A 12,230-nucleotide genomic window follows, 5' to 3' on the forward strand; every position below is an offset into this window, starting at 1 on the left:
CAAAGAAAAAATCATAGAAATAATAGAAAATTTCATTTTCAAAAATGACAACAAAATGTGTGGGATGCAGCTAAAGCGTCTTTAGAGGAACTATTCCAAACTCTAGAATGTCATTAAAGAAAAATAGATTCTATCAACATATTGGACACATAACTTTATGTTTAAAAAATAGAAAAAAAAGCCCAACAGATAAAAGAACTGCCAGCTAAACACCAAGGTAGAAATTCTGAAAAGTCAAAGAAAAAAATTAACAAAATTAACGGCAAAAACAAAAATTAAATTGATAAAATAAAGACTAAGCACAGTGGTTTGTATTTTATCCTAGAGACTAAAGGGAGCCACCAATAATAATTAAGTATTATCTCAAATGAGATAATAATTGTAAAACACTTAGCACAGTGCCTGGAATATTATAAGCTATATAAATATTATAATTATGATTATATTATATTTGGGTTCAAAAAAGAATCATTTTGGTAACTGTGTGGAGAATTGATTGGAAAGACTTGAAGTAACAAGACCAATTAAGAGGCCATTGCAATAGTTTTGGGGGCAACTAGGTGGTGCAGTGGATACAGTGCTGGTCCTAGGGTCAGAAGATTCATCTTCCTGAGTTCAAATCTGGCCTCAGATACTTACTGGCTGTGTGATCCTGGGCAAATCACTTAATCCTGTTTGCCTCAGAGCCTGACTAGATTACTATATACATGACATTCTACCCAATTATTATGTATCATCTCCCATTTCTATGACTTCTCCTGGCTGTCTGCATGCCTAGAATGTACTCCCACTCCCCCTCTTCCTCTTAGAATCCCTGGTTTCCTTTGAGACTCAGTTCAAACATCACTTTGTTCTGGAGATCTCTCCCAGCCCATGGTGCTGCATGTGCCCTCTTATCTAAAGCTACCTTCCATCCAGTCTGTATGTAGCAAATATGTACTAGTCTGTATATTTGTTGTTGTATTAAAATGCAAACTTCTTGAGGGCAAGGACTATTTTTGCTTTTTTGTTGTTGTTTCCCCAGCTCTTAGCATAGTGTCGGACCTATACTTGTTGGTTGATTAATTGATTGATTAAAAATTTTCCATCAATCTATTTGTACAGCTCTGGAAGAGAGAGTGAGGCTAATGATTTAGTTCATCTCTAACTCACTCAAATCCAATTCACACACAAGTCATTACACTGTGATGTCATCGGTGACATTCAAAAACTAAGGATGAACAACAGTCACAACTGTAGCTGATAGTTCCGTTTTCTATTGTTTTGTATTATAATTTATCCTAATGTGCAAGTCATTCCTGAATCATTTTCTACATATGATTGGCAGAGCAACTCATTAGACCAAAGATCAAAATGAGAAAGCAAGAAGAATATAAATGAGCAAAACACATAGTGTACAATTAAAATAACTCCTACTTGACTTATTTAAACAAGTTATAAATGCTCCATGTGGGATACATATGGATGAAAGGCCATCAATGCCAAGCACATCAATTACAAACAATTATAAAGAGAACATATATGGTAAGAGCCAGTGTTGGCTTAAGATATAAACTTGTTTGTAAAATCTCGTAGGGATGGATGGTAGATTATATGCAATATCAGCTCATAGAACAGAGAAGCAGTGAAGTGTAAGGCAATTATAAAGAGAACATATATGGTAAGAGCCCCACCCATGCAAAGTCACCCTGAAGGCGTTGAAGAATGAAATGGTAGAAAGGCAAACAGAAGGAAGATGGAAGAAGTCCACAAAATATTTTTATGACAAATTGTTTTTAACATCAAAAACAGTTTAGCCACAACACATGAGCATTGCTGTAGGTATTTGGAAGGAGAAAAAGCGCTGATGAGAAGAATATGGCAAAAGAAACAATGCAGAAGAGGTCTGTTGAAAGAAATGTAATAGTAAGAGACTGATTCTCAAAGTATCTGTAGGTGGGGGGTAGAGCCAAGATGGTGGAGTAGAAAGACACACATACGCAGGGTGTCCCCACACAGCCCATAAAATACCTGTAGAGAGGGGCTCTCAACAAATTTTGGAGCAGCAGAAGTGGAGAACAACAAAGTGGAGGAGATTTCCAGCCCAGGGTGACCTAAAAGGCCCACGGGAAACATCTGTTGCATGAGACCCTGAGCAGAGCCCAGCCCAGTCTTGGAAGCACGGTGTGGCACAATTCTGGGAGGAGGACACATCAGGGGCAGAATCTCCAGTCACAGTAGCAGTGAATCTCCAGTCCCAGCAGCAGTGGTCTGCAGATCCCTCAACCCACAGGCGCCAAAGGTCAGTGACAGGGTTTCTTCAGCTGGCCAGGAAGGGAGAAGGACCTTCCCATAGCTCCAGCAGGAGGCGGTGGCCACAGAGGCCACACAGTAGCCCACATAGCCGCCCACATCCATTGTTGGATCGTAAAAACTCCTGGGGGCACTGAGGAGCTGAATATTACCTCAGCCCTGTGTAGACACCCTGAGGGAGCTGGTCTTTGTCTCACACTGAATGGCAGTCCTGCCCCCACAGCTTAACTGAAAATCAGCCCCCAGTGCTAACTTGGTGGAACTGGAGGCCAGGTGGCTGTAGAGAGGTAACTGCTAAGATTCTGGGCACACACACAAAAAAATCTCTTCCTGCTCCCAGACCAGTGCACACACTTGATTGTGCCACCTTGGAGGAACTGAGATCTTACAGATTCCCAGAGTATACCCTACTCTTGACAAAGGACCCAAAAGTCAAGCAACTGGTTAGAAAAATGCCCAAAAAAGGGGAAAAAAAATAAGACTATAGAAGGTCACTTTCTTGGTGAACAGGTATTTTCTCCCATCCTTTCAGATGAGGAAGAACAATGCTTACCATCAGGGAAAGACATAAAAGTCAAGGCTTCTGTATCCCAAACATCCAAAATAAATATTCCCTGGTCTCAGGCCATGGAAGAGCTCAAAAAGAATTTTGAAAATCAAGTAAGAGAGGTGGAGCCAAAATCTGGGAAGAGAAGTGAGAGAGATGCAAGAAAAGCATGAAAAGTGGGTCAATACCTTACTAAAGGAGACCCAAAAAATGCTGGAGAAAATAACACCTTGAAAAATAGGCTAACTCAATTGGCAAAAGAGGTTCAAAAAGCCAATGAGGAGAAGAATGCTTTAAAAAGCAGAATGGGCCAAATGGAAAAGGAGGTTCAAAAGCTCACTGAAGAAAATAGCTCTTTAAAAATTAGAATGAAACAGATGGAGGCTAATGACTTTATGAGAAACCAAGAAATCACAAAACAAAACCAAAAGAATGAAAAAATGGAAGATAATGTTAAATATCTCATTGGAAAAACAACTGACCTGGAAAACAGAGAGACAAATTAAAAATTATGGGACTCCCTGAAAGTCATGATCAAAAAAAGAGCCTACACATCATCTTTCATGAAATTATCAAGGAAAACTGCCCTGATACTCTAGAACCAGGGGGCAAAATAAATATTGAAAGAATCCACCAATCACCTCCTGAAAGAGATCCAAAAAGAGAAATTCCTAGAAACATTGTGGCCAAATTCCAGAATTCCCAGGTCAAGGAGAAAATATTGCAAGCAGCTAGAAAGAAACAATTCAAGCACTGCGGAAATGCAATCAGGATAACACAAGATCTAGCAACTTCTACATTAAGGGATCAAAGGGTGTGGAATATGATATTCCAAAGGAACTTGAACTAAAACCAAGAATCACCTACCCAGCAAAACTGGGTATAATACTTCATGGGAAAAAATGGTCTTTCAATGAAATAGAGGACTTTCAAGCATTCTTGATGAAAAGAGCAGAGCTGAAAAGAAAATTTGACTTTCAGACACGAGAATCAAGAGAAGCATGAAAAGGTAAACAGCAAAGAGAAGTCTTAAGGGACTTACTAAAGTTGAACTGTTGACATTCCTACATGGAAAGACAATATTTGTAACTCTTGAAAACTTTTTTCAGTACCCAGGTAGTTGGTGGGGTTACACACACACACACACACACACACACACACACACAGAGAAAGAGAGACAGAAAGCACAGGGTGAATTGAATAAGATGGGATCATATCTTTAAAAAATGAAATTAAAAGGTGAGAGAGAAATATATTGGGAGGAGAAAGGGAGAAATGGAATGGGGCAAATTATCTCTCATAAAAGAGGCAAGTAAATGACTTTTCAGTGGAGGGAAAAGTGGGGAGGTGAGAGAAAAAATATGAAGCTTATTCTCATCACATTCAACTAAAGGAAAGAATAAAATGCACACTCATTTTGTTATGAAAACCTATCTTACAATACAGGAGAGTGGGGGAGAAGGGGATAAGCAGGGTGGGGAGGATGATGGAAGGGAGGGCAATGGGAGGAGGGAGCAATTAAAAGTCAACACTCTGGGGGAGGGACTGGGTCAAAAGAGAGAGCAGAAGCAATGGGGGGCAGGATAGGATGGAGGGAAATATAGTTAGTCTTACACAACATGACTATTATGGAAATCATTTGCAAAACTGCACAGATATGGCCTGTATTGAATTGCTTGCCTTCCCAAAGGGGAGAGAGGAAGAGAAGCTGGAACTCAAAGTTTTAGGAACAACTGTTGAGTATTGTTCTTGCAACTAGGAAATAAGAAATACAGATAATGGGGTATAGAAAGTTATCTTGCCCTTCAGGACAAAAGAGAAGATGGGGATAAGGGAAGGGAGGGGTATTAGAAGGGAGGGCAGATTGGTGATAGGGGTAATTAGAATGCTCAGCGTTTTGGGGTGGAGGGAGGGGAGAAATGGGGAGAAAATTTGGAACCCAAAATTATGTGGAAATGAAAGTTGAAAACTTAAATTTAAAAAAAAAGAAAAAGAAAAAAAAGTACCTGTATGTGGGAGAAATATGAAAGACATGGGAAAAAAATTTTAGGCCTTTTGCCTAAAAAAAGGCAACCAAGAGAAAATCAATAACTCCATGCCTGCTTTACCAGTTACATAATCATCTACACAGATCTCCAGAGCACCCTTGATGAGGGTATTACTAAGAAAAACCTTGGCTTAAAAAGGCCAAGGTCTCCCACCACGTCTGTGGGCATCACCAGTTGTCCTGAACTGTGTCTTGCTATTGGACTCAGGATGACTCTGGAGGAAAGAGTGAGTCTGGTGACTTTGCACAGTCCTTCCTCACTTAAATCCTGTTCACTTGCAAGTCAAGACATCACCTTCCTGATGTCATTGGTTCTTTTTGAGAATGAAGGGCAAACAACGGTAGGTACTACATAGGCTTGTAGTGGCAATATTCCACAGTGGACCATACAAATCTTTATAAGAGTTCTCTGTTCATTTATTCCCATTCACTTTTCTTTTAATATTGCTGTTCTTAGTGTATGATCTATTTTGGGGGCTCCCTTCTTTTCGTTTCACCTGATTTCATAAAAGTTTTTCCATATTTCTTTGTGTAACTCTTGCTCCAAGGTCCATCAGTATTGGACTCTTTCCTTATTGGGAGAGGTTAATACTTGGCCTTTGGTCAAAGAACAGCTGGAGAGAGGTGAGAGAGTTTCAATTCTCTGCCATTTCTCTTTGGTTCTCTCCAAACTTCAAGGCTGGGAGCATTAAGTAATTTCAGGTGCTTCTGGCTTCAAGCTTTGAGAGAGAAGATGGAAAAGGCCGATCCCACTTCAGGTTGCTAAAAGAAAAGGCTGTGAAGACAATAAGAGGAGCAGGCAGTCTCCATCATATCCCTATCCCCCAACTTGCTACACTAGAAATTTTAGGGAGTTTCTCTTGGGATGAGATCCAGGATTTTGAGCTTGAAGCTTGACTGAACTGAGTTATCTCATTTATATATTCTCTTTTGCATACCTTCTGTAATTTCTATTTTTGCTAAGATTTGGATAAGTGGATTTCTTTGCTTTGTACCATGTGTGTTTAATGGGGTGATGGGACCTGGACCCTGAATTTTCCCATACATTTCAGCACTCCAGTCCCTGGATGTTCTCATATAACCCAGTCCCTGGTATCTCACCTGAGGCATATGATCCATCACAGATCACCTAGATACTCAACACTGCTTTAAAAAGTCCTTTTCCTGTTGCTCTCAGACCAACCTCAGGCTATTTAACTCCTTTCACTGGCACACTTGGGACCCCCAGGCTATTTACTACTCCTTAATCCCATCTAAATCTTCTTGTATTATAATGTAATCTAATTATATGTAAGTATCAGTCACACACACCCATCAAGGAGCTGATTCTTAGAATTTCACACACTCCTTTGGTGGTACAATAAATCTTGATGGGTTCAGGAGAAGAAAGTGAGACTGATGACCTTGCACAGCCTTCCCTCACTCAAATCAAAGTCAATCTTGATGTCATGGTCCTCTTCGAGAAAGGACAAACACAACAATAAATCTTTCTGCTTTGACTGAAAGAAGGTTTAAGTGGTTGAATTCTTTCTAGGCAGAGCCCCCTGCATCCTTACATTTTCTGGTTCCCAGCAAACCCAAACTGCATCATGCTCTTTGTGGAACTGATATCTGGTGGTTACATGGTCAAACCTTGGATATAGAGCTTGGGGTCTTGTTCAGTTGTGTCTAACTCTTCGTGACCCCATTTGGCAAAGATACTGGCATGGTTTGCTGTTGGGGGTGTAAGCTCAGTTCCATGCGGACAGTCTCGGGCGGGTAAAGGTGAGGACTTCTAAACCTTAGAGTTCTCATGAGGTCCCCCAGGGAACAGCAGGGAATTGAGGTGTGAGACCAGGCTATCTCGTGCATTTCCGCCTCTTCCCATGAGAAACATGCTGGGAGAGAGCATCCCCGCCCTCGAGATTGGCCCGGGGTCTGAGCACACCTATTGTTGTCTAACAGGCACGGTATTCAGGTGCAAACTATGCGGCCAGAGAGCCTAAGTAGGGTCAGGAAAGCCTGAAGGCGCGCTTAGCGCTGAGGGGCCCTTAGAGGACAGAAGGCCCCTCTTCCCTCCCTCCTCTCTTCTTTCTTCCCTCTCCCCTCTCTCCCCACTTCCACTTCCATTTCCAATCTCTTACTGTAAGATCTTTGCCTCCTTGGGAGATTTCTCTCTCCTCAGGAAGAGTTCCCCTGCACATGTAACTAAGACCCTGAATAAAGCCTAACCCTTGTTCGACTCTGGAAAGTCTCTTCTCTCATATGTTTATCCGGTTTGGCCAGCTGAAGACCTGCGATAGGTAAGGTAAGACTCGGGTAGCCCTTAGGCCTCTAGGCTTGACAGTTTGCCATGTCCTTCTCCAGCTCATTTTACAAATGAGGAAACTGAGGTGAACAGGGTTAAGTGACTTGCTCAAGGTCACATAGCTATTAAGTGTCTGAGGCCAGATTTGACCTTGGGGAGATGAGTCTTCCTGAGTCCAGGCCTGCCACTCTATCCACTGTACCACCTAGCTGCCCCTATGGGGGAGGGAGAGAAGAGAGAAGGGGTATCTTAAACCCCAAACAGTGACAAAGCTATCAAAAATTAGATTGAATATTTAAGGGAACAGATATAATTTTAGGAAAGTAGAGTGGCCTGCTTCTCCTTTTGCAAGGAACTAAAATCTGCCTCAGAAAAGGTTAGGGAAGAAGCTACAGATGTCCTGCCTCCCTCCCAGCCACGCAATGTGACCGACCTTGCAACAGGTAGGCTTCTCTGCACATGGGAGGCCCACTTCATTCTATCCCTAGAAGTATAATTTTTGGTCACTCATGCAAGATTTGCCTGTGGGTGGGTGATGGGGAGGAGGGGAGTGTGGTATTTTTCCCCTAAAAATTAGGTCAATTTACTTTCTCTCTTGAGCTTCAGAATGTTTTTTCTCAGAACCAGCTGGTTTTGTTTCAAGTAAGGATGCTTGACTACACCTGGGGGCCCTAATTGCTTCAGGCTATTATTAACTGCCTAATAAAAGTCTTCCTCCTCTTATTGGGGTTAGAAGGCTAATTGCTAAGGTTTTGATAGTTTGAAATGAGCTTATAGATTTTTTAACAAACAGCTCGGTTTGCATTTTTTGTTTGTATGCTAAATTTTTTGGGGGGGAAAACTCTGAGGACCTTGCCTTCCCTTTTGTTGTTGTAATGGGTAATCCTAAAGCCTTCTTTTGTCTCAGTTCTTACATAGCTCTAAGTGGTTGGATATTGCCTCAGGCAAGGAAATTGAGGTCTGGGAAAGTTTGCTATAGAGAGTTTGTATTTTCTTTGATCAGTTTTATTTCAAAAATGGGATTTTGTCTTCCCATTCTGGAAAACATTTTTGTTTGCATTTTTAAAAAAATTTTTCTCTTCATAGGAAGTAGAATTTTTTTTAGAGTCAAAGATTATTTGGTTCCTGATTATATCCTGATTTTATATATTTGTGTGTGTGTGTGTATGTGTGTGTATGTATGTAAGACAGGTAACGTTAGCACAGAGGAAGGCTGCTAGCACAGGTTCACTCTTGATCTGGTCAGACAGGAAGAAAAGGAAGACTGCTTCAGAGGGGTTAATAATCTTACTTTATTTTAGTCTAGTCTTCTTACAGGAGGGTCGCTTATAATGGGAGCACCAATTTCTACAGCATTCCCTAATTCCCCTTCTCAGAGGAACCCACAAGAAGTAGGGGCAACTACCCCTATGTCTCAGTAGGGTCAATCGAGGCAGGCACAGCTTGTGCTTCCGCTAAATTCCCTCAGGATCCCATGGGGGCCAATCAAGGCATGCACAGCATTCCAGCTTATGTACTCAACCTTAAGGGTTCCCCCATCACTGACTAATGCCCACCTGCTTTATAGGGCAACAGATAGAGAAGGCATCTTGCCAGCAATAGCCTCACAAGTTTATATCACCTCGCTGTTATATCCACTGTGTAGTCACAGTGGATATTTACAATTTAGGCACAAATGTTTTGTATTATTTATCATTATATAATGCTATGTACAAGCATTGTGGAAAAGTTTCCAAGTCATGAGCCTGGAAATAGAGGTTGTTATAGCTATAGATCCTGGGAAATTAAACTCTAAGAAAGAATAACAAAAATCTACCTTTTCCACTAAACTCCACCTTACTTAGTATATATGTTTGTGTATACATATATGTATGTATATATAGCATATATACATATGTACACGTATGTAATGTATGTGTCTATATACATGTATATACGTATGTATTTATTTTCCTCATTGCAATTTTATATCCACCTATTGTGTTTTGTGGAGGTATAACTGACTTGGCTGTTATGTAACTGCTGTATTAATTAATCTAATGTGTGTCTTAAAAGTCTGAATGCTACTGAATATATAATTACTTGCTATATGCTGATACATATATTAAAAGAAATCTTGGTTCTGGCCCCCTGGTCAAGAAGGTAAACTCATAGGGGGAAGAAAAGCTAAAGTATTTTATATTTTATTAACACACCAAGGTAGCAAATGGTTTGTCAACTTGAAACAAAGACCACCACCAAAGGGGCAAAGAACTAGAATGGTTAATGGAGGCGAGGGAGCTGCAATTCGGTACTAGAACGCCCAACTGGGACAGAGGGGAATTAAGTTAAATACATTTCAAGTAAGAGAGAGTCTCAGCCTCCAGAAGCTATTACATAAGTTGTTTTACACAACAACCAAGTGTCCATAGAGAAGGCCAGGGTGGCTTGGGAGTGACTATATCTGGTCAGAGCTGTGGATTCCTTTTTCTTTCATCTTTTTTTTTTTTTAACTGGTTTCTTTAGTCCTGCTTTAACTGGTTTTGATCACCCTCAGGCAATTCTAAGCTCTGAGGTCAAGCAAGGTCAGCTGCATTCTACAGGTTGAAGTGCAGCTGACCCAATTTCAAACCTCTTGACTTTTATAGACAGAGGTAAACACTTCCATACAAGAGCAAGAAAACTCTGGTTGGTACATCTATCAAGAGGAGAGGGGTTTTGTACATGCTCTGCTTTTTGCCATGTGTAATATACACATACAAGGGTATTTCTATGCTGCTGTCTCCTGTAGGCTGGCTGAGCAGGTACCCAAATATCAGGCAAGGTTAGGTTAACCTTTGACACATGAACAAGTCATTGGTCTTGTGTTCATGATTTGAATTCAGATCCTTTGCTGGACTCTAAGCATGGTATATTAATCCAACAGATCACTATTGCTGCAATACTGTACATTTATTGATTGCCTTAATATTTATGTGTTAATATGGGCATATATGGAGCAATCTCCAGAAAAAAAATGGGAGCCAAGATACTTGAGGGGTTCTGTTTAGCTTTTGTGTTGAAAAGCATAGACTTCTCCTAATATCAGAAATAGACCTAGACTTTAAGACTAAGGACATCCATGGAGACCATGCATATGTGTGTGTACATGTACATGTTTTAGGTATTTATACACATACACACATATATACACACACGTGTGTGTTTATATGCATGTATGTACATATGCATGTGTGTATGTATCTCCAAGGAACTAACTACCAGAAGTTATTCCTGTCAGACTTGTCTGTCCTCTGAGGATGAGGGACTGCTTGAAGAGATTAATAACCATTCTTATCAGAGGAGGCTTCCCAATGATGCAATTTGAAGGGGCTTCAGGGACCCCTCAAGGACTGGGTCCTTGCAGAGGGTCCTTTGCAGAACAAGGTCCTCTGGAAAGAACTGACGTACTCAAGCATTCTTTAAGTCAAGTTGGCAAAGGTTTACACTTTTCAGCGGGCAAAAGTTCTTAAGGAAACTGCAAACTTAGAGGGATACAGTTAAACTTTAGTAAAATATGTGCCAAATATGCTAACTAGGTGATATGGGGCAGGATTAGGAAATGGTTAAGGAGTGGTCACTTCTTAAAGGAACCTATACTTTTTGTATCTGCTGTACAAGGGTTTTACCCGAGTTCACCAGAAAAAGCTGAGAGTGGGGTGAGGAGGGGGGGAGAAAGAGAGACACAAGGAGGTATGGTTTTTAGGTCTACTAAGAATTAAGTTAACTAGTGGTCAGGGCTAACTGAGAATTGCCCAGTCTGCCACCCATCAGTGTTTTGTTTGACAAGATGGGTATAGGGAGTATGCATATGTCTAAAGTCTAGGATACACATAATGAGGAGTCAAGGATGCATATAATGAGGGAGGGAGTTGGTATAGATAGTCCAGTGGGTACAGGATATCTTTATGAGCCAGATCAAACTAATAATTCATACTGGTACAATTTGTTACTGTACCAGGGAGAGAGACAAGTGTCTTGCTGGGACCCACTCATGAGTAATTGCTAGGCATAGTGCCCTTGGGCAGGGGAGAAACTGCAAGAGATAGTATTTTGAGGCTAGGGAGAAAGATGGCTTTGGAACTGGAGTCCAAGAACAGGCACTCAAGCACCTCATCACCAACAGAGTTTGAATATCACAATTATACCCAAGCATTCTACTCCATGTATGAGTGAGGTGCAGGTTACCTTCTGTGGTATACAGATGCAATTGGTCCCAAGCTGGCATTTTCTTTGGACATGAACTTTGTGCCCCAGAAGAACAATCCTGGGAGACTTGGGTTCAACAGGCAAGAGTATGGCTAGAACACCGACAGGTCCCTGAGGCGGACAGAGTGGTGAGGCTGTTGCCTAAAATGGATTGTCTCATAAGAGGCAAGGCCAAATGCTACCTGGCAAGAATATATACAAACTTTAGCTCAAAAGTTTTTTATGTGAAGGGGCAGATCAGAAGGCCCTATGATAATTTTGTCTTTAATACTGTGCAGCACAAAAAAGAAAAGCCTATTGAACTCCCCCACAGAGTAGAGCAATGTGCAGAGAACTGTGAATCCTAAGAATACAAGAAAAATTCCATTGCCGAGACTGTTCTGGGGCTTGGTCCATACATAACCCTTATGCTGCTGATGTCATCAGATCTATGCACACAGAGAAAGTACTGCCAACCATGGTTGAAGTGAGATGGGTATTCCTGAACTTAAAAGAATTGTTATAATCCACAGGGCTCAGCCTCAGCAAGCTCCAGGATTTCTCAAATTGGGACCACAGGCGCCAAGCAAGACAGCAGTCTCCCCAGTGCTGACCTTCAATGACAGAACTTGAGAAAATCAGGTGAGAGACAGAGTAGTGTACAATCCTATTGTCCTTGGAGAGGTGGAGAATCAAAGTAATGGAAAGCATGGAAGCCACCTCTATCAGGTAATCATTGGAATAACTGGTCCGCCTTTTGTTAGAATGGTAGCTTAGATGAGCGTATTTATGTTGACTGTGCTGGCAAAGAGAATACAGCCTTGGTCACAACAAAGTTAAAATCTTCTGAT

The 12,230-nt window shown here is 41.1% G+C and overlaps 1 long non-coding RNA gene across 2 annotated transcripts in view; it reads left to right on the top strand.

The window, feature by feature from the left end:
* LOC140507156 (uncharacterized) overlaps positions 1-12,230 on the top strand; it is a 73,292-nt gene that overhangs the window by 37,206 nt on the left and 23,856 nt on the right. For both annotated transcript variants that reach the window (XR_011968215.1, XR_011968216.1), the window contains exon 3: positions 11,913-12,021. This is a non-coding gene — a long non-coding RNA (uncharacterized lncRNA). The remainder of the gene's footprint in view (positions 1-11,912; positions 12,022-12,230) is intronic.

The sequence above is a fragment of the Notamacropus eugenii genome, chromosome 5 (assembly GCF_028372415.1).
Source record: "Notamacropus eugenii isolate mMacEug1 chromosome 5, mMacEug1.pri_v2, whole genome shotgun sequence".
In the NCBI taxonomy this organism is placed as follows: domain Eukaryota; kingdom Metazoa; phylum Chordata; class Mammalia; order Diprotodontia; family Macropodidae; genus Notamacropus; species Notamacropus eugenii.